The sequence below is a fragment of the Chiloscyllium plagiosum genome, unplaced genomic scaffold (assembly GCF_037043375.1).
Source record: "Chiloscyllium plagiosum isolate Xiang-an unplaced genomic scaffold, Cpla_swu_hap1 HiC_scaffold_17, whole genome shotgun sequence".
NCBI lineage: Eukaryota > Metazoa > Chordata > Chondrichthyes > Orectolobiformes > Hemiscylliidae > Chiloscyllium > Chiloscyllium plagiosum.
In genome coordinates, this window is record NW_028270155.1 from 16,433,382 (window position 1) to 16,456,749 (window position 23,368).

Here is a 23,368-nt window from a genome sequence, read left to right on the forward strand (position 1 = left end):
CTTGCCCCTTACAATGAAACATTCCATTACCTTGGCTTTCCCGATTACTTGCTGAACCTTCAAACTATGAGACTATGAGATTCATGCACTATGAGACACAGATTTCTCTGCATTTCACAGCTCTACAACCTCTCACCATTTAGATGCACCCCATTGTTGTTAGCTGGGTTAGTATTTATTGCTTGTCCCTGGTTGTCCTTAAGAAGGTAGAGGTGAGTTGCCTTCTTGAACCGCTGTATTCATGCTCTGAAGGGAGTTCCAGGATTTTGGCCCAGTTACACTGAAGGAATGGTGATATTAATTCAGTCAGAAGTCAAATGAGATATAAATGGTGGCATGTGCCAGTTTGGCTGAATAACCGGTCTGTCCATTCAATATACAAAGGAACCTTGATTATCCCAAGGATACTAGTGGGCAGTATTTAACTCGGTTAATTGAATTCTGGATAATTGAATACTGGATAACAGAGTTTCGCTGAGCATCGGGACCTTGCGATCTTGCTGGATAATCCGATATTTGGATAATCGAATGCCAGATAATCAAGATTTCTCTGTAATATTTAACAATAGATGGCCAAAGAAAAAGGGAACAAAAGAATACAGGAGTGCGGGTGGGGGCCACTGAAGTTGGACTCCTCTTGAAATGGCAACTAAGCAGCAATATAGAACCACATAGTCTGCTTCCACACTGTAATTTCTATAGAATTCAATGTGTAATGGCTAGTGGCATCATTCATTATCAGGGGAAAGTAACAGAAGAAAATACTTCAAACCTTGAGTGTAGCACAGCCTGCTGGTAAGCAAGACACAAGTGGTAACTAACTGCTCTGGTTTCAAGACACAAAACTACAGCCTTATTAGCACATATGTTCACTTTTCTCCAAATCAACTCATCTCTCCTTTATGCCAAAAAATATCATGGGAGTTTCTGAGGCCAAGAAGGGAATCGCCATAGATTGGGCATCTGTTTTCTGAGCTTGAGTTATGAATAAACCATTATGATCAATCACTATATATTCATGGCTAGCATTGTATAAAATATATGTCAGATTCAAACAGTTCAAAAATTCCCAGTTATTAGTGCACTGAAATACTGACTTTTTTTGAATTAAAAAATAACTGCTGTTATTTCAAGAGGTCAGCAGAGCAGGAATTAAAAGTTTAACTCGCCCGTGGTTCTCATGGCAATTACGGTGTCTGTTAGACAAAACAAGGCTCAATAAATGGAACTTATTCTGAAATAACTGGCAACACTCGTTGAAATGTAACTTGACACCAAATTTGTTGAGATGGAAAAGTTAATTAAGGGAAGTCACTTTTATGTTACTTAGCGTACTGTCAAGCAAACGGAAAGAAAATTTCCTGAAAAACTACCATTTCCCACTAAGAAAAGAATCCAGTTTCCAGACAGACAGCAAAGTTAATTTGGCTTAACGCTATTTCAATGCCAGTGCAAGAGACACATGTACAGTTGGTCTGTATTCCAGTCAACTCCAATTAAGTGAATTTGAACTGAACAACTAAAGCTATTTTTAAATTACCAAAAGTGTTTTAAATTTGTTTATGCAAACAAAATCTGAATAATAAATTCCAATCAAGGGAATTCCTTTAGATCATATTCCAGATTTCACCATCTTAACGACCCAAATTAGAGTCTTATGCCTTCATGTAATTTGCAGAGAGCAGGATTTACTTTCAGCCCCATTTATAATTCTGTTGCAAATGTATGTTCTTATGAGTTTGTAGTTGTTGCTTTGCAGCTGCTTTGTAGTTAACGTGTGTGTACATGGCAGTTTTACACAACTCTAGGAATACCAAACTTGCAGACTGCTTTGGTTGCCAAATATGACAATCTCCATTTGTGAAACACCCTAGTCATATTCAGGAGAGGCAGGGAAAACATGTCCATCAGAAGAAAATGCAATTACGCTGTCATGTACTATTAGTTGATTAAACTACATTACACAATCTTTAATAACAATAACAAAAAATAATTTTACTGATGCATTTTGCTCGTTTTCACCCAAAAATCATATCCATTCAAGTTTTCTGTGCTCCTCTAATTCTGCCAACTTGTTCATTCTGGATCATAACTGTTCCACCATTGGTGGCCATGCCTTTAGTTACCTAGACCGCAAACCGTGGGAAACTCTCCCTAGAGGTCTCAACCTTTTTACCTCACTTTCAGCCTCAAGCGACTCATAAAACTTGAAGAAGTTCTGGGGAAGGGTCACTCGAGCAGAAACGTTAACTCTGATTTCTCTCCCCAGGTGCTGCCAAACCTGCTGAGCTTTTCCAGCAATTTCTGTTTTTGTTTCATTAAAATCTCTCTCTTTAATCAAGCTTTTGGTCATCTGATCTAATATCTTAATGTAGTTTGGTGGCATTTGTTTTAGCTTTCTCCTGTGAATTTAATTTCAGGCATTGCATCACTTTATGGGCACTGCCCAATAATAGAGAAAATCACCTAAATATGTCATGTGTACCAAAACGAAAACAGGACAAATCCAACTCGGTCAATTACTATCTTATTCTAAGCTCGATCATCAGCAATGTGATTCAAGATGTCGTTAACAATGTGATTAAAAGGCACATGCAAAGGAATAACTTGTTCCAAAGGAATAACTTGGATTCTGCTGTGCCACTTGGCTCCTGATCTCATGACAGTCTTGGTTAAAACATTGATAAGAGCTGAACCTTGGAAATGAGTTGAAGTGACCTCATTTAACATCAAGGGGAGCCAGTGGATGTCGTTTATTTGGGCTTTCAGAAGGCTTTTGACAAAGTCCCACATAAAAGATTGGCATACAAATTGATTCCTGATGAAGGTCTTATGCCCAAAGCATTCTCGATTCTCCTGCTCCTTGGATGCTGCCTGACCTGCTGTGCTTTTCTAGCACCACACCCTCGACTCAATGCAAATTGAAGTGTGTGGAATTTGAGGTAGTATATTGAAATGGATAGAAAACTGGTTGTCAGACAGGCAACAAAAACTCAGGATACAGCAGTCTTTTTTCTGAATGGTAGACTGTGCTAGGATCCCTACTATTCACGACATATAATAATGATCCAGTGAGGGAGCTAAATGCTATACTAAATGTAAACTAAACATAAATTTGTAGCTAACACAAAGCTGAGCAGGAGGGTGAGCTATGAGGAAGGTGCAGAAATGCTTCAGTGTGATTTGGAAAAGCTGAGTGAGTGGGCAAATGCATGGCAAATGCAGTAGGATGTGGATAAATATGAGGTTAGCTACATTGAAAGCAAAAACAGGAAAGTGGATTAATATCTGAATGGCTTTAAATTGGGAGAGAGCAATACTTAACGAGTGTTGGGTGTCCTTGTACTCGTGTCACTGAAAGTAAGCGTGCAGGTGCAGCAAGTGGCCAAGAAGACAAACAGAATGTTGGCCTTTATAGGATTCCAGTACAGGAGCAGGGATGTCTTGCTGAACTGATACAAAGTGCGGTGAGACCACATCTGGAACATTGTGTGCAGTTTTGTGAGGCTACTCTTACTATAGAGTGAGTGTAGCATAGGATTACCTGTCCAAAACTTAGGATGACTGAACTGATGTATGAGGAGAGCTTAAATTGGTTTGGATGATATTCGCTAGAGTTCATAAGAATGAAGAACGAGATATAGAAGGGCACTCGCCACCCTTCAAGCCATACACAACTCTGATGTGGAAGTATATCACTGTTCCTTCACTATCACTGGGTCAAAATCCTGCAAATTCTTAACAGCACGTAGTGGTACCTGCACCATGAGGACCGCAGTTGTTTAAGAAGACAGCTCACCAAGGCATATAGGGATGGGCAAAATTGCTGGTCTAATCAACCATACAGAAATTCAATGAACAATTCTTTAAAATTCATATTGCTTGTACCAGAAGCACTCTGGGAAGAGGAGAGTTAACAGCAATTCAAATATCTTCTCAATATATTCTACAAAATATGAATAACCCAATCATTCTGAGTAGTTTTGAACTGTACATCAAAGTTATATAAGTATTTTTGTTGAAAAACAAACAAAGACTCCGTGTTCCTATCTATCTCTCTGCTGAAAGAAGGAATTTGCAGTTACATAGAACCTTTCATTTGATGTGCTTTACAGACAATCTTGAAGTGAAGAAAAGCATAGTGGCCAGTTTGTATTGAGCAAAAATCCACAAATATGACCGGGGCACAAGGTTAAATAAACTGCTTTACTGATGATGGTTGAGTTTCACATAAGATAGGAGCATTTTTATTCATTTTCTTAAGGACAATATTTAATTTAAGAATTTAAGATATTAGAATTTTCAAGACAATAGGTGGATGGAGGTGGGGGTAAAGGTGATAGGTCAGAGAGGAGGATGAAGGGGATAGGTGGAAAGGAAGATGGACAGATGGGATGGGTCATGAGGATGGTGCTGAGTTGGAAGTCTGGAACTGGGGTAAGGTGGAGGGGGAGAGGAAATGAGGAATCTGGTGACATCCACATTAATGCCATGGGATTGGAGGGTCCTGAGGCAGAAGATGAGGCATTCTTCCTACAAGTCTCGGTGGTGAGGGAGTGGTGATGGAGGAGGCCCAGGACATGCATGTCCTCAGCACAGCGGGAGGGAGAGTTAAAGTGTTCGGCCACAGGGCGTTGGGGTTGATTGGTGTGGGTGTCCCAGATATTGTCTGAAGCGCTCTGTAAGTAGACGTCTTGTCTCCCCAATGTAGAGGAGACCACATCAGGAGCAACAGATAAAGTAAATGACACGTGTGGAAGTGCAGGTGAAATTTTGATGGATGTGGACGGCTCCTTTGGGGCCTTGGACGGAGGTGAGGGGGGAAGTGTGGGCGCAGGTTTTGCAATTCCTGCGGAGGCAGGGGAAGGTACCGGGTGGGGAGGGTGGGTTGTTAGGGGGCGTGGACCTGACAAGGTAGTCATGGAGGGAACGGGTCTATACGGAAAGCGGATAGGGGTTGGGAGTGAACTATATCTCTGGTGGTGGGGTCTGTTTGTAGGTGGCGGAAATGGTGGAGGATGATGCGATGTATATGGAGGTTGGTGGGGTAGAAGGTGAGGACCAGGGGGTTCTGTCCTTGTTGTGGTTGGAGAGGTGGTGTTTGACGGTGGAGGTGTGGGATGTGGATGAGATGCGCCGGAGGGCATCATTAACCACATGGGAGGGGAAATTGCGGTCTTTAAAGAAGGAGGCCATCTGGTGTGTTCTGTGGTGGGACTGGTCCTCCTGGAAACCGATGCAGCAGAGGCGTAGGAATTGGGTATAAGGGATAGCATTTTTGCAGGAGGCAGGGTGGGAGGAGGTGTAATCCAGGTAGCTGTGGGAGTCAGGGGGCTTGTAGAAAATGTCAGTATTGAGTTGGTCATCGCTGATGGAGATGGAGGGGTCCAGGAAGGGTAGCGAGGTATTAGAGATGGTCCAGGTGAATTTAAGGTCAGGGTGGAATGTGTTGGTGAAGGTGATGAACTGTTCAACCTCCTCGCGGGAGCATGAGGTGGCATTGATGCAGTCATCAATGGAGCGGAGGAAAAGATGGGGAGTGGTGCCGGTGTAACTGCGGAAGACAGACTGTTCTAAGAGTGTGGTGCTGGGAAAACACAGCAGGTCAGGCAGCATCAAAGAAGCAGGATTTAGCAGCTCAAGAATGCTAGGCCATGAGCTCAAATCCTAACATGGTGGCTGGTGAAATTTATGTCCAATGAATAAAATTTGGAATATAAAACTAGTCTCAGTGATAGTGACTATCACAGTGATCCCAGATGTAGTAAAAATAATTAATTGGCTAATGTCCTTTCCATGGTCTGGCCGATATGAGAGTCTGGATCTCAAGTACTGCAGGTGATTTTAACTGCAGTCTGAAATGGCCCAGAACGTTACCCAGTTCAATTAGGGGTGGACAACAATTCTGGACTTGCTGCCGACATATACATCCTATGTAAGAATAAATTAATAAATATACCAGGTTCAATTATTGTGACTTTTGCCACTTGCAACTTGGCAGACATCCCCGATTCATTATGATTCTCAAGGCTGTCTCAAGGGATTTTAATGAATATGTTCCATTGTTGTTAATGGCTGGCTTTCTGAAGGGAGACTTGAGAAGATTTGTAGAAAGGGGAACTCAAATCTCCCTTGGAATGCTTCGGGAAGATAGACCCACTGCCACAAGGTATTTAATTGAGTTCTACTGTGACCATTAGCTCATGACTCTCTCTATTTTGCAGTGTGGAGTACCAGGTGTAAAATGTGCCTAAAAAACAAATTTTGGAAAAGGCATTGTTTATGACTGGAGTTGATGTTGACTGTGTATGATCAATACACAATTTTGCCATTCAACCACTTTGTAACACTCCGTTTACATTTATGTTTTTGGATCAATAGACTGTAATTAAGGGAGCACACCAACAAAAGTACTAGTCACTGAACTAAAGCCTTTTCGTGTGAAGTCCCTTCCACAGTCCTGGTGCAGCATGTTAGCTTTGAGATCCCCAAGGTATCCAGCAGTAGACAAATACCACTTTAACACAAGGAAGGAATATTTTATTTTAAGATGATACTACCTAAGATCATGACTAAATACCCTTAATGAATCATACTTGCAGCTGAAAGTGTAACCAGACAGGTGCAGGAACTCGAGGAAGAAAGGGAATAGCATAGTGACAACACTGCGACATCTGTCATCAGACTGTCTGTAGCTTCGAATGATGTGGAGGTGTCGGTGTTGAACTGGGGTGGACAAGGTCAGAAGTCACATGACACCAGGTTATAATCCATCAGGTTTATTTGAAATCACAAGTTTTCAGAGCGCTGCTCCTTCATCAGACTTCACCTGACAAAGGAGCAGCGCTCCAAAAGCTTGTGATTTCAAATAAACCTATTGGACTGTAACCTGGTGTCATGTGATATCTGACTTTGCATTTAAGAAATATAAGGAAATCTGCAACATAGTACCTCTGAAGATAAGACTTACTATGAACAAAAAAGGGCCATCAAGGACAGATAAAAGTCAATTTTTTTCTAATGTAAGCCACTCATTTACATTTCCAACGTTTCTCTCAATATCTTCCCCTTTTAGGAAAGCATCAAATTGACTATTGAAGTCATTTGTACAGTACAATGGCTTTACACAGTAGAAGCCAGCAAAACTAACAACATAACAAGACAAAATTTCTTCACCACATCAACAAAGGTTTGAAAGAGCTTAGACCTACAAATCACTTAATGTCAAAAACAATAAATCAGGCCAATATTTACTACATCTGAAGCATTTATTTTGTGCTTCACATCAGCAATAGATATGAACTTCTATTAACTCTTCTTGCAAGACACAAACTAAATTGGAATATTATATCCTTTTTTCTGTTACCGATAAAATCTGTTTGAAGTGTTCGATTTCAATTACCAGATTATCCACTGCTGTTGAAAACAAGCATTGCAAAAAAAATAAATCTCAATCTTTGAGAGCATATCCATGTCACTAATTTGGCACCACATCTCCAAACTCCTATCTCTATCATTATCAACTGAAACCAGGCCATTCACTGCCTGACAGAATGGAATGCCTACCAGGTTACAGAACCTGTTAGATTTTCATTCAAGATTACCGTCCAAGTAGTGTGAACAAAAAGTTACCCAACATAATTTAGATCATATTAATACAACAAAATAAAACAAAGAATTGCGGGTGTTGAAGATCTGAAACAAAAACAGAATTGCTGGAAATACTCAGCAGGTCTGCAACATCTGTGCAGAGAAATTACTGTTAGCGTTTTGAGTCCAGCGACCCTTCTTTAGAACTGATAATAGCTCGGAAAAGTGGTGTATCATTTAGATAATTTATTCGTAATTAACAACATATGATGAGTATTGCAAGAATCAGGGGAATTAGGTATTTCATGCAATGAGGAACCACAGGCCTTTTTTTTTTGGTGGACAACTTGGGACCTGCATATATGCAAAATGTTGAAACTTGAATGAGGCTGTACAGAGTCGTTAAGAAACAAGACCTAAGATCAAAGCAGAATCCTGTGACATTTTGCCTGTAAGTTGTAGGCATGATGTTAGACATGCAGATTAGCAAAGATGGAGAAGTTTATTATTAGTTTAAAAGACAAGTTGCAAATTCTAAATCACCTCATTCAGAAATAGAAATGGTTGCAATAGCAAGAAAGTGATGAAATATACAAAGTTACAGTTAGATACATGATATTGATCTTTGCTGAACTATCCAATAAGTCTTGCTTTTAAATGAATTAGCTTCCATAAACAAAAGAATATAGTGATAACTGCTAATAACTTATCTACCTCATTTTTGGAAATGGTTAACATCTCAACAACGTAGATGTTGACAATAATTTATTTGATTTCAGAGCCTGCAGAAACATAAATAAAGTAATTCAAGTGTTGTCTGCACTCCTCAAACAGAGTCATAGAGTCATAGAGATGTACAGCATGGAAACAGATCTTTCGGTCTAACCCGTCCATGCCGACCAGATATCCCAACCCAATCTAATCCCACTTGCCAGCACCCGGCCCAAATCCCTCCAACCCCTTCCTATTCATATACCCATCCAAATGCCTTTTAGATGTGCAATTGTACCAGCCTCCACCACTTCCTCTGACAACTCATTCCATACATGTACCACCTTCTATGTGAAAATGTTGCCCCTTAGGTCTCTTTTATATCTTTCCCCTCTCACCCTAAACCTACGCCCTCTAGTTCTGGACTCCCCCACCCCAGGGAAAAGACTTTGTCTATCCTATCCATGCCCCTCAGAATTTTGTAAACCTCTATAAGGTTACCCCTCAGCCTCCAACGCTCCAGGGAAAACAGCCCCAGCCTGTTCAGCCTCTCCCTATAGCTCAAATCCTCCAACCCCTGCAACATCCTTGTAAATCTTTTCTGAACCCTTTCAAGATTCACAACGTCTTTCCGTTAGGAAGGAGACCACAATTGCACGCAATATTCCAACAGTGGCCTAACCAATGTCCTGTACAGCCGCAACATGACCTCCCAACTCCTGTCCTCAATACTTTGACAAATAAAGAAAAGCATAAAAAATGCCTTCTTCACTATCCTATCTCCCTGCGACTCCACTTTCAAGGAGCTATGAACCTGCACTCCAAGGTCTCTTTGTTCAGCAACACTCTCTAGGACCTTACCATTAAGTGTATAAGTCCTGCTAAGATTTGCTGTCCCAAAATGCAGCACCTCACATTTATCTGAATTAAATTCCATCTGCCACTTCTCAGCCCATTGGTCCATCTGATCAAATCCTGTTGTAATCTGAGGTAACCTACTTCGCTGTCCCCTACACCTCCAATTTTGGTGTCATCTGCAAACTTACTAACTGTACCTCTTATGCTCACATACAAATCATGACAAAAAGTAGACGGCCCAGCACCAATCCTTGTGGCATTCCACTGGTCACAGGCCTGCAGTCTGAAAAACAACCCTCCACCACCACCCTCTGTCTTCTACCTTTGAGCCAGTTCTGTATCGAAATGACTAGTTCTCCCTGTATTCCATGAGGTCTAACCTTGCTAATCAGTCTCCCATGGAGAACCTTGTCGAACGCCTTACTGAAGTCCATATAGATCACATCTACTGCTCTGGCCTCATCAATCCTCTTTGTTACTTCTTCAAAAAACTCAATCAAATTTGTGAGACATGATTTCCCACGCACAAAGCCATATTGACTATCCCTCAATCAGTCCTTGCCTTTCCAAATACATATACATCCTGTCCCTCAGGATTCCCTCCAACAACTTACCCACCACTGACGTCAGGCTCACTGGTCAACAGTTCTCTGGCTTGTCCTTACCACCCTTCTTAAACAATGGCACCACATTAGCCAACCTCCAGTCTTCCGGCACCTCGCCTGTCAAAGAGAGGCTTTGTAATGGTCTTGCCAACAGTTTACAATCCCAGTTGATGGTACTGCTGCATGAGTCAGATGTCAGAATGAAACCTGGTTTGATGTCATTTTTCAAATAATTTAGTCAGCTATCATGATGGTAACTCACTGAAACATATTCACACAAGGTTGCAGGTACGTTTACAGCAGAAAGTATGTTTATTATACAAAAGAATGAAAATAAAGTTTCATTAAAAGTTTCTACTTGTTTCTCAATGATATTCATTTTAGAGGTTCAAGTCTGGGGACGGTACAGTGGTTAGCACTGCTGCCTCACAGAACCAGGGACGCAGGTTTGATTCCAACCTCAGGCAACTGTCTGTGTGGAATTTGCACACACTCTCCCTGTCTGAGTGGGTTTCCTCCCACAGTCCAAAGATGTGCAGGTTAGGGTGGATTGGTCATGGAAAATGCAGGGTTACAGGCATAGGATTGGGATGGGGTACTCTTCGAAAAGTTGGTGTGGACTTGTTGAGCCACGCTGTAGAGATTCTATGATTTAAAGTCCAGAAACATTACGATTTTAAAATTTTGAAAAATCACATCCTCTTAGAAATAATGCTTTTACGTCCTGTTCCAAAATTACATTCTGCCCCTTTCGAAATACCTTCACAGAACTAACCCACATCCATTTGCCATTTTTTTTAAAAAAGATTTCAAACTCCAAAAGTGGTCATCATGTATTTCTTCACATTTGTAATACGTCAGAGACTAAAAAGCAAATAAATAGGGGAAAATTGATTAGCAAAGTTAATTGGCAAGAAATCTAAACATAAAGAGTGAACGTCTAAGGCTGTATAAAAAGAAAGAGAACAACTAAAGTAAATGTGGAGTCCCTGGATGATCTCATTGGGAAATTAACAATAGGGAACAGGGAAATGGCAGATAATTTTAACCAATATTTGGCATCAGTCTTCATTGTGGAGGACACTATAAACATCCCAATAATTTTCTTTTTAATTTCTTCATTTTGTGGTATGTGGGCATCGTTCGCTTGCCAGCATTTATTGCTCTACTCTAGTTGCCCTTGAGAAAGTAGTGGTGGACCAGATAACAGGAGCTGATAGGAAGAATGGTCTTCTAAAAGATTCTGTCATGAGGGACAAAATTGTTGACAAATTAATATAACTGAAGACAAATAAGTCACCAAGACCTGATGGTTTGCATCCAACAGTTTTATAGCAAGTGGCTGCATAGATAGTGGAGGCACTGGTTGAAATATTCCAGAGCTCACTGGATTCTAGGAATGGAAAACTGCTAATATGATGACCCTGCTCAAACAGAGAGGGAGACAGAAAGCACAAAAATGTAGGCCAGTTAGCCTAACATCTGTCATCCCAAAATGCTACAGTCCATTATTAATGTAAACAAAACACAGTACTTAAATAAGTTTAATGGAATCAAATGGATTTAACATTATTTTGTGAAAGGGAAATAATGCTTGACAAATATTCTTAGAGGATACAACAAGGAGAGATAATTAGGAGGAACAACAAATATGCTATATTAGAATTTCCAGAAAGTATTTGATAAGGTGTCGCATTAAAAGGTTATTGCACGAGATATGAGCTCACAATATTGGGGAGTAATGTACTAGCATGAACTGAGAAATGGTTAACACACAGAGATAGAGGGTCTGGATTAATTGCTTTTGTTTCAGATTGGAAAGACATAACTAGTGGAATGCCATAAGGATCAGAGCTGGGGCCTTGATTATTTGCTATCTATCTTAATGACCTGCAGGAGATGTAGAGTGCAGTGCATCCAAATACGCGAAAGATACAAAAATATCTGGGAGCATATGTTGTGATGAGGATATAAAGAATCTGCAAGGGAATATAAATAGTTTGAGTGAGTGTGTAAAAACTTGGCAGTAGGAACATGTGAGACTGTGCAGTTTAATCAGAAGAAACAAAAGACTGTATGTTATTTAAATGGAGGGAGACTTCAAAAATGTACAGCACAGAGAGATCTGGGTGAAATTGTGTCTGAAACACAAAATGTTTGCAACTGGAAATTAGGAACGCAAATGGAATTTTGGCCTTTATAGAATTTTAAAAAACCGAAGAACTCTGGATGCTGGAAAACAGAAACAAAAACAGATATTGCTGGAAAAACTCTGCAGGTCTGGCAGCTTCAGTGGAGAGAAAACAGAGTTTTCATTTTGGATCCAGTGACCCTTCTCGTTAATTGTAGTGAGGAAAAGGTTGTTATATAGTGGGCAGCACGGTGGCTCAGTCGTTAGCACTGCTGCCTCACAATGCCAGGGGTTCCACCCTAGGGTGACTGTGTGGAGTTTGCACCTCCTCCCCGTGTCTGTGTGGGTTTCTTCCAGATGCTCCAGTTTCCTCCCACAGTCCAAAGATGTGCAGGTTAGGTGAATTAGAAGTGCCAAGTTGCCCATCGTGTTCAGGGATGTGTAGGTTAGGTGCATCAGTCAGGGGAACGGGTCTAGGTGGGTACTCTTCAGAGGGTCTGTGTGGATTTGTTGGGCTGAAGGACATGTTTCCACAATGTAGGGATTCTATAATATGCTAAAGAAGGGGTAGGGGAGGATTAAGGAGTCAACGATAGGTAGATGGAACCTAGAGAGACAGAACAACTGTTAGGCAGACAAAGGAATGACTACAGGTCAGCCTGGGGGAGTCAATAGCTGTTAATGAGAACCATTAGTGGCTAACAATGTGTGGTAGTAGCCCTTGTGACGACGAAGCCGAGTGTGTGGAGGTTGGGATAAGGACAAGGAATAAAGCGCTCAATATTAAGTCCAGAAGGTTGTAGGGCTCTCGAGGAGAAAATAAGGTGTTCATCTTCCAGCTTACACTGGGCTTCAATGGAGAACTGCAAAAAGACTGAGACAGAAATGTTGGCCAGAGAACAAGGTGGTGTGTTAAACTGGAAGCTCAGAGTCATCTTTGCGGACAGTACTGGAAAATTGAAACAATGTAATGTTTGGCTGTGAAATGGATACCTGAGTTGGTTGCTGTTTTGACAACAATTCAAATTTAACCAATTAGTTTAAATTATGCCCCAAGACACTAAAACCCAATTGCGTTTGAACTTATTGTTTTGCCAACATCGAACCAATGAGATGATCCCATGTCCAGGGTACTAAAAAATAAGCACTTTGAAAGTCAGACAACTGCCGTTGAAACCCTCTCTATCAAATGTACCTTTTCATATGAAACATATTTGCAGTAAAAGAAAGAAGATGATCCAGTAAGACCTTCAGCCGGAAGAAGAAAGACACCCACGATGACAGCTGTTATATGGTTTTGAAATTAAATTAATGTAATTTTAATAAGTGTTTTATTGTAACAGTATATTATTATAGAGTTGGTGGCAGATAATAAGCAGTTAAGAGAAGGGGGGGCTTAGAGTTGTGAATAGTTGTTGTTTAATGTTCACTTTTAGATTTTAAAAATAAATTGATATTATTTTCCTTAAATAGTGGAATTTTGGAGTTCTCTGTCACTCATACTTTAAAAGATTATGAGGTGAGGTGAGCTTTTCTGGGTGTTTGGTTTAATCAACAGAAGGGTTCACCGCCATGTCGTAACAATACTGAGAAATGATATTATTAAAACATACAAGATTTTGAGACGGTTTGATAGGGTAGATGTTGAGAAGATTTATACTAGAGGAGGGATCTCGAATTAGGGATGTAGTTATAGGATAAGGGTACACTCATATAAAACTGAGATGTGAAGGAATTTCTTCTCTCAGAGGGCAATGAATATCTGAAATTCTCTACCATAGAGAGTTGTAAAGGATAAATCATTAAAAACATTTGAAGAAGAGGTGGATAGATTTTTGAAATATTGAGGAGTTCATGGAGCTGGCATGAAAGAGGACTTGCAGCCTGCAGTCGAGGAAGTGTGATCTTATCGACTGGCAGGGCTGGTTTGAAGGGGCTGAATGGCCTACTCCTACTTCCATTCCTTATGGTCTTGTAACGATTTGGATCTCAAAGAAGAACACAATGGGAATGCTATCTGCTGAATTATTGTTATTCCTGTGGCAAACTAACATCTCACAGCATACATGAGAAGCAGGTTTTGATAAATGCAGAAGTTAGTCTATCTGCAGAAATGTCCTTTCTTGTTGTCAGCAATGAACTAAAATGTGCAGGAAAACCTGGAATGTAAAAGGAACCACAGTAGCAAATAACAATGGAAAGAACACAACTGAAGATCATCAGCACCTATTACTCTCATTACTATTCTGCCCACAATATATGAGGGACACAGTAAAGACTGCAACCTCAACTCATTCTCCAATAGGCATTAATTCAGTTAATTCTGACAGAGCTATTTAATTCCATGCAACTCTCCAATACAGATTGAACGGGGACACTATCAAGCCTGGCTGAATGGATATGCATGCTAAAAACAAAACTGTCACTATTGCTTTCAGGTCAGCTGAAAGACTGCAATGTTAAATGGACAATACAAACATAGCTCACTTGCAATGGTGATTCAATTTGTAAAACACCAAACTCAATCTAGCCAGTTAATGATTCATCTTATCCCTGACCTGTAAGTGCAAAAATGATATCAAATGACTGTCTAGTGCAGAAGCATTATCAATCTATAATACGATTTGGAATAAATGTTATCTATGTTGTCGATCTCATTCTGAAATAATGGTTAAGTTTGTAACAGATACATAAGAGTGATCAGCTTCCCTTTTTCAGAGATTCTTAGATATTTCACCCCCACATTTGCCATTTCAGCCCCATTCTTCAATCGAACTTATCCTTATGTTTTCTTAATGTTGATTTTTATAATACATCAACGTTACATAGCATAAGGACCAATTTCACTTTCATGGTATTTAAGAAAAACTGTCAGTCCCAAGAGATTGGGATTGTCCTCAATCTACCAGCATTTAAATGGTTGAAGTTTTGAGTATTCAAATGTCTGCTATCCAACAAATGAGTTTTTTTCAATTAGATGTAGGGACGGCAGACAGATTTTAGCTCCCTAACATCCTGGCAGCATCCCACGATATTGCTGTCATGTAAGTTATGCTTCTTCAAATTTAAGAGATTGCACTCAAGGTTTGTGAATCACATCCAAATGCCATTAGATTAGCCCATGCTAAGATGGCAGAGTGCTGCATCATATGCTTACCCAGTCGTCTCTAACATTGAAATCTCCATGAGATTTCCCTGAGAATAAATGGTGCCAGTTCATACCGGAGAAAGCAATCTGTTCCCTCATTTTCCATATCCCTGAAGAATCTCAGATCTGAGGTGCACAGCAAGTTACAGTATTATTCTCCATATGATCAGATGACAGCATTGGGCCTTTTCAAGTTTTTATTTGGAGACTGGAAGTTCAGGATAGAATGCGACAGAACTGTCATATAATTATCAGTTCAGTGCCCCAAGCCTGGTCCATTAGTCCATTTAAATTGCAGTATCTCAACTCAATTAAGCCACTATTTTTCACTTTTAATGCCCTTATCCTGACTAACATCTTTCAATGGCAGACCTGAATATTCAACTTGAGCCTCAGGAATCAAACCCTTTTTGGAGTGGGCATTTCAGATTTCCACTTCACTTTTGTGTGAAAAAGTGCTTCCCGATTTTGCTCCTAAATGACCTCGTACTAATTTTACTATCATAGCATTTTTATTTCTGGATGTCTCTAATCAGAGAAATTTACTTGTGTCTACCCCACTTAATCTCCTTACAATTTCAAATACCTAAAGTTGGTCATTGCGATGATTCTTAAACCCTCTGTATTCTATTGCAAAGATCTTGAGATACTTCTCAAAGAAAAGTGTGTTCCGGTCAATATTTACACCTCAATCCACATCACCAAAAATAGGTCATCAGGTCAGACTGCTCTTTGTTTTAGTTGGTTATGTAAAAGATGGCTTCAGCATTCCCTACAAATGTACTTTAGCAGGAACATGCTTTTGGATTTGCTAAAATGGTGAAAGGTGCTATATAAATGTAAGTTTTAATTTCTTCTTTCACTCATTTACTTTTTGAGCTTGAAGAAATAGAACGTGAGTTTATGCAATCAGTAATCATGACTTAAACCTGCAGGTCCTTTAATAATTATGGGTTGGTGTGGTGGCTCAGAGGTTAGTACTGCTGTCTCATAGAGCCAGGGACCCAGATTTGATTTCTGCTTCTGGGCGACTGTGCGAAGTTTGCACATTCTCCCTGTGTTTGCGTGGGTTTCCTCCAGGTGCTCCGGTTTCCTCCCATGGTCCAAAGATGTGCAGGTCAGGTGAATTGGTCATACTAAATTGCCCACAGTGTTAGGTGCATTAGTCAGGGGTAAATATAGGATAGGAGTTTGGGCGGGTTACTCTTCGGAGGATCGGTGTGGACTTGTTGGGCCGTAGGGCTTGTTTCCATACTGTAGGGAATCTAATCTAATAATTCTGATAGAATCACAGAATTTTACATCATGCCCAGTTTTACTGCACTGGTTCTATTACCTAGTGCCAATCTCCTGCCTTTTAACCATTTCCCTGCACAACAACTCTATCCAAATGAGCATCCCAAGCCCTCTTGAATGCCTTAATTGAACCTGCCTCCACCACAAAACAGGTAGTGCATTCATTACACTAACTACTCGCTGTGTTTTTTCACACATCAATCTAGCTTTAATTGCATATCACTTTGAATCTATGCCCTCTCATCCTTTTCTTTTAATGAGAGGAAATAGTTTCTCCTTATCTGGTTTGTCCAGTGCAGTCAAGATTTTGAATATGACTAACTTATAACCTTCTTCTCTCCAATGAGAATAGTCCCAATTCAGAACAAAGGACAATCCAGTTAAGGTCCTTCGGCCCTCCAAGCCTGCACCGACACATTTTGCCCTTCCACATTAAAATTATCTTCAATTACAGGAACTGTATCCTTTTATTCCCTTCACATTCATGTATTCAAGGTGCTTCTTGAAAGCTGTTATGTTTGTATCCACCACCTCCTCTGGCAGCGTGTTTCAGGCACTCATCACCCTTTGTGTGAAAGACTTCCCTTGCACATCTCTTTTAAATTCCCCCCCCCCGCCCCTCACACCTTGAACCTGTGTCCCCTAGTAATTGACACTTCCACACTGGGAAAAAGCCTCATACTTACCACTCTATCCGTGCCATTCAAAATATCATAAATTTCCAGCAGGTCACCCCTCAACCTTCTGCATTCCAATGAAAGAAAAACCCAGTCCATGCAGCGATTCTTCATAGCTAAAATCCCCCATACCAGGCAATATTCTGGTAAACCTTTTGTGAACCTTCTCCAAAGCATCCACATGCTTCTGGTAGTGTGGTGACCGGAACTGCATGCAATAGTTCAAATGTGGCCGAACTAAAGTTCTATAAAGCTGCAGCATAACCTGTCTATCCTTACACTCAATGCCCCTTCCAATTAAGGCAAGCATGCCATAGGCCTTTTATACTACCTCGTCTACTGCGCTGCCACCTTCACTGATCAGTGGACCTGCACATCCAGATCCCTCTGTATATCAATACACCTAAGGGTTCTGCTATTCACCGTATAATTTCCACTTGTATTTGACCTTCCAAATTGCATCACCTCATATTTGTCCAGATAAATTCCATCTGCCATTTTTCTGCCCATGCCTCCAACCACTCCATATCCTACTGTATCCTCTGACAATCAACAACTCCATCAATCTTTGTACTGTCCACAAACTTACTAATTAGACCAGCTACGTTTTCCTCCAAACTTCTTCAATCTCTTCTCATAACTGAAGTTTCTTATCGTGGAACCATTCTTGTAAATCTCTTCTGCTCCCTCTCCAATGTGTTCACATCTTTCCTATAATGTGATGCCCACAACTGTTCAGAATTATCCAGCTGAGGCCTAACAAGTGTCTTGTACAAGATCTGCATCACCTCCCTGCTCTTGTATACTGTGCCCCTATTAATAAAATCAAGAACGCTGTTTGTTTTATTTACTGCTCTATCTGTTCAGCCACCTTCAATGATCTGTACGCATACATACCCAGATCCTTCTGATCCTGCACCTCCTGAGGTTTCCTGATGTTGAAAATCCAAAACTAAATGCTGCCTTTCAGAATAGGTGAAATCTCCTTTGAACGTCAGCCTCAAGGAAAAGGCAATATTTCCCTTAGTTTTCCTTTAGTTTTTCTTTGTTCCTGTGCACAAGCCTTACTGATTTAATTGCAATTGGGCATCCTCCACTGAGCTCCAATCTCTCATTATTAAGAGAAGGTTACAAATTGATTTTTCAGGTCAAAAGTAGATAACCTCAGCATACCTCATCTGCCATCATTATGGGCCTCGTTTCGTTTTATCTCCACGCAACTTCAATTGCTATGCTTCTTTGTAACGTATGACAATTTGGATACCACAGAGTCACAGAATCGGTACAGTGCAGAAGGAAGTCATTTGGCCCATTCAGTCCAACCGGTTTTCTGAGCATTCACATAACTCTGGCCACTCGCTGTGTGTGAAAACTGTTTTCACCTCCAAGTGCCTGTTTTTCGCAAATCACTTGTAATTGTGCCTGCTGGATCTTGAACTTTTAAAGTATAGGAACAATCTGTCCCTATCTGCTCTGTCCAGACTTGTTATAATTTTGAAATCTTCCATCAGATCTCCCCAAAGAAAACAGACCCTAACTTCACCAATCAATCCTCACAATCCCACAAAACTCTCTTCCTCATTCTCACCGATACATTCATATTCTTCCTAAAGTGCGGTGCCCGGACTGTGCATTGTACCACAGCTGAGGCTTAACCAGGGACCTATTTAAGTTGATCAAAACCTGCCTCCTGTTGTTCTTTATGCCACTATTAATGAAGCCTAGAACATTATGCTTTATTAACAGCTCTCTCAACCTGTCCTGCCACCTTTCATGCCTTGAGCATACAGACACCCAGGTCTCCCTTGCTTTTACACACTCTTTAGAATAGTACCTTTTGTTTTATATTGTCTTTTTATGTTCTCCAAAGTGTATGACCTCACACTTCCCACATTGAACTTCTCTACTATCCACTGCATCAGCCTGTCAATGTCATTTTGAAGACCTATACTGTCCACTTCACAATTCACAATTCTTCCAAGTTTTGTCATTCTCAAACTTGAAATTGCTCCTTGCATACTAAGACGCAGTTCAGGCATAAGCCCTTCCTGATGTTGATTTTCCTGCTCCTCAGGTGCTGCCTGACCTGCTATGCTTTTCCAACACCATACTTACAACCCTGGTTGAGTAATATTTCAGGGAAAAGTAAGGGAACTCCACTACAAACCCTCCTCTAGCTAAAATAATACTCACTGACTAACATTCTCTGTTTCCTATCATTCAGAAAGTTTTGCATCCGGGTTGTCATTGTCCCTTCTATTCCATGACCTAGCGCTTTTCTCAAAAATCTGTTGCATAGCAACTTTCCATTCCTCTTTGGAAATCGTTAGTATGAAGAGCAAACAAAGGATGACCCAGTATATACCTTGGGGAATGCCATTTTCCATATTCTAATGAGAATTGGGAACGTTCTGTTCATCTCTACCTTTCAAACTCCCAATTCCCAACAAAGTAGTTATAGTGAAAATTAACAAACAATAGGTAACTTTCAACGAGGGGGGGGGGGGGGGGGGACCCTGGTTCAATTGCAGCCTCAGCAGACTGTGTGGAGTTTGCACATTCTCCCCGTGTCTGCTTGGGTTTCCTCCCACAGTCCAAAGATGCACAGGTTAGGTGAATTGGTCATGCTAAATTGCCCATACAGTTAGGTGCGTTAGTTAGGGGGAATAGGTCTGGGTGGGCTACTCTTCGGAGGGTCAGTGTGGACTAGTTGCACTGAAGGGCCTTTTTCCACATTGTAGATAATCTAATCTTAAATCCAATCTAATCTTAATACCAGCATCTTATTTGGACTAAAGGGCGGCACAGCGGCTCAGTGGTTAGCACTGCTGCCTCACAGTGCCAGTGACCCAGGTTTGATTCCCGCCTCAGGCGAATGTGTGGAGTCTGCACATTCTCCCCGTGTCTGCGTAGGTTTCCTCTGGGTGCTCTGGTTTCCTCCTGCAATCCAAAAATGTGCAGGTCAGGTGAATTGACCACGCAAAATTGCCCATAGTGTTAGGTGCATTAGTCAGTGGTAAGTACAGGGTAGGGGAATGGGTGTGGGTGGGTTCTCTTTGGAGGGTCAGTGTGGACTAGTTGGGCCAAAGGGCCTGTTTCCACACTGTAGGGAATCTAATCTAAAGATATGTTTTTTTTAAGAAAAGAACAGGACAGGATTGACCCAAAATGGCTCCTCCGATCACCTGACAAGTTCAGGCAAAAATATCAACTATATAAAGACCAGCTGCCCTCAGAATGACTATTTTAATCGAAGAATGGAATTTCAGTGAGGTGTCAAGGAACTTGTATCACTTGTTTTACTCAACCTTGAATGAAACTTCACATATTTAAAATGAAAGGTTTTTCTTCTTTGTTTGCTCGTTACCTGTGTTTTTATGTGCTTATTGTCATATTTCATTGTTATTTTTCAGATAATAAAGATTCACTCGAGAAGACCTTGGAATTTGCTATCCTTCATTTTTGATCTGGTTAACTGATTTCAATTGAAGTGTGACAGCTACAAGCTAGAAAGGAAAAAAAGGTATTTGTTGTGATTGACCGAGAGAAGGGTTAAAAAAGAAGGGAGCTGTGATTTCTAACCGTCTAATACCATCTTAACGTAGCTTCTTTTCACAAATGCATTTTTTCTTTGATTTTACTTTTTTTTAAGTGATCTTCAGTCTAACAACAAAATGAAACTTCAGTGTTTTGCTCTGATATACTTTCTAACAGAGAAACCAAAATTGATCATAAGGTTACAGACAAATTAGATAGTTTTGTGATCAATCAGTGGAAAAATATAATGCCTTTAACTCAGTTTGTTTCCTTTAATCTCTTAATTTACACCTTTCAAAAATTTGTAAAGTCCAATGCCGCAACTATAAATCATTTATACCCATAGACATTCTCAGACAGAAATATGTTTTGAACTGGAATTTATGTTTCATCAAAATTTGAGTCTTTAATTTTTTTAAAACCTGGCATCTTCCTTGTGTTGAGTTATCTTATTGTTCTTCTTTTAAACCTGAAGTAAAGTAGTTTTCTTCCTTGATTCTTTTTCCCAGCAAAACATGCAGCAAACAAAACAGCTAGGACATCTGATCTCAATCACAGCCACCAAAAAGCTGGAGGATTAGCTGGAAGATATTACGCCAGTCAACTTATTGTTCTTCATAATTTCCAAGTTTTAATGATTATACTTCCCTTCCCTACCTGATTAACCATGAGAATAAAAATAAGGTTGAACCCGGCAGCTGAGTTGTCCATAGGCAGAGATTTTTTTTTGTTTATAACGAGATTGAAAACAATTAAAATAACAGCTGAAAAGGATCACAACATGAGAGGACATCAGTATCAACCAAAGGCAAGCGCCAGGTCAAATTGTTGATTCGACTGATACCTAGGAGGCATGGTTGGATAGCATAGGCCTGTAATCATTGGCCTTTTGAAGAGTTAGCGATGAGTAAGAGCTGCTCATACCAGATCCTGAGAATAATATGACAAGGTAAATGCTAAAATGGTGCTTCTCCTTGTGGGAGAGACGAGAACTAAGGGTCACAAATGAAAAATAAAGGGTCTTCCATTTAAGGCAGTGATAAGGAGACATCTTTTTCCCTCTCCAGAGATCGTGATTCTTTGGAACTCTCTTTCCCAGTGAGCAGTGGATGCAGAGTCAATGAATATTTTTTAAAGCAGAGGTTGATAAATTCTTTGTAGCTTACTGAAATTCATTCTACACTACAAAGTAACAGTTCTACTAACTGGCAAAATTATTTTGTACACTCAGAATATTATTACAAACATTCCAAAGATTTGTGCCCGAAAATTCTTGGTGATAAAATTAATCCGCAGTGCCTAAATGGATATGAGAATACAAATATATATGTATGAACAGACAAATCAGAAGTAGTAATCCATTCAGCCCCTCTAGCCTGTACTGCAATTCAATAAAATTGTGACTACTGTGACTGCAACCTCATACCTGTGTTCCCGCTTTACCTTGATAACCTTTCATTCCCTCACTTACCAAGAATCTGATGACCTATGCCTTTAAGATGTTCAAGCACTCTGCTTCCACCATCCTTTTGGGAGAGAGTTCCAAAGTTTCATGGCCCTTGGAGAGAAAAAAATGTCTCCACTGTGCTTTAAAAGAGGTGATCGACTGCTGACTTTCAATCAGTGACCACCAGTTCTAAATTCTTCCTTAAGAGAAAACATCCTCTCCACATCTTCCCTGTCAAGACTGCTCAGGATCTTACCTGTTTCAATTAAGTCTCCTCCTCATCTTCTAAATGGCAATCCTCACTCTCCTGCCATGAATCAGATAAATCGTCTCTGAACTGCTCCCAACAGATTTCCATATTTCCTTAGGTGCGGTGGCCAACATTATGCACAATATTTCAGAGCTGATATCACGTGCCTTCCATAAGCATATCCTTACATTTGAACTCACTCTCATCTTATGCTAAATTATAATAAGCTGTTACCTTTCCTAATTACTTGCTGCATCTACAAAGTTTTTTTTCCCTGATTCTTGCACTACAACACTAAGATTCCTATACAAACCAGAGCTCTGCTTCTCTCACCATTTAGAAAATATTTGTCTTTTCTCCTCTTTGTGACAAAATGGACATTCTCACATGGGACCATATTGGATGCTGTTTGCCACATGTTTGCTCACTCACATAAGCTATATATGCAGCCTATTTATGTCTTCTTCACAACTTATTTTCCAACCTATCCTTGCATCTTTAGCAAATTTGGCAACCGTATCTTCTGTCTCTTCATACAAATCATTTGTATCAATCAAAAACACTTGAGGTCTCAGCACCACTCATCACATATCGCCAATCTGAAAAAGACCTTGTTATGGCAATTCTGGGCTTCCTTACAGCCAGGCAATCTTCTGTCCAGACCAACATGCTATTCCCTACACCTTTGATGTTGCACCTGATCAAATCCCGTTTGAAAAACCAATTACAGTACATCGACTGGTTTCCTTTCATCCACAGCATAGGTCACCTGTAAAGGCTGTGCCGACCCTCCGAAGAGCAACCTGCCCAGACCCATTTCCCTACATTTACCCCTTCACCTAACACTACAGGCAATTTTAGCATGGCCAATTCACCTAACCTGCACATCTTTGTGACTGTGGGAGGAAACCGGAGGAAACCCACACAGACACGGGAAGAATGTGCAAACTCCACACAGACAGTTGCCTGAGGCAGGAATTGAACCTGGGTCTCTGGCGCTGTGAGGCAGCAGTACTAACCACTGTGCCACCATGCCGCCCACAAACATTAGTCAAACATGAGTTCCCTTCTACAAAACCATGTGGACACTGTCTGATTATCTTGGACTTAACTAAAGG

General features: G+C 40.5%; 1 protein-coding gene and 1 long non-coding RNA gene across 9 annotated transcripts in view; one reads left to right on the forward strand and one right to left on the reverse strand.

Moving 5' to 3' along the window:
• wwox (WW domain containing oxidoreductase) overlaps positions 1–23,368 on the reverse strand; it is a 948,132-nt gene that overhangs the window by 531,659 nt on the left and 393,105 nt on the right. The window lies entirely within an intron of this gene.
• LOC122558229 (uncharacterized) overlaps positions 1–23,368 on the forward strand; it is a 57,925-nt gene that overhangs the window by 16,010 nt on the left and 18,547 nt on the right. For both annotated transcript variants that reach the window (XR_015759855.1, XR_015759854.1), the window contains one exon: positions 20,430–20,539. This is a non-coding gene — a long non-coding RNA (uncharacterized LOC122558229). The remainder of the gene's footprint in view (positions 1–20,429; positions 20,540–23,368) is intronic.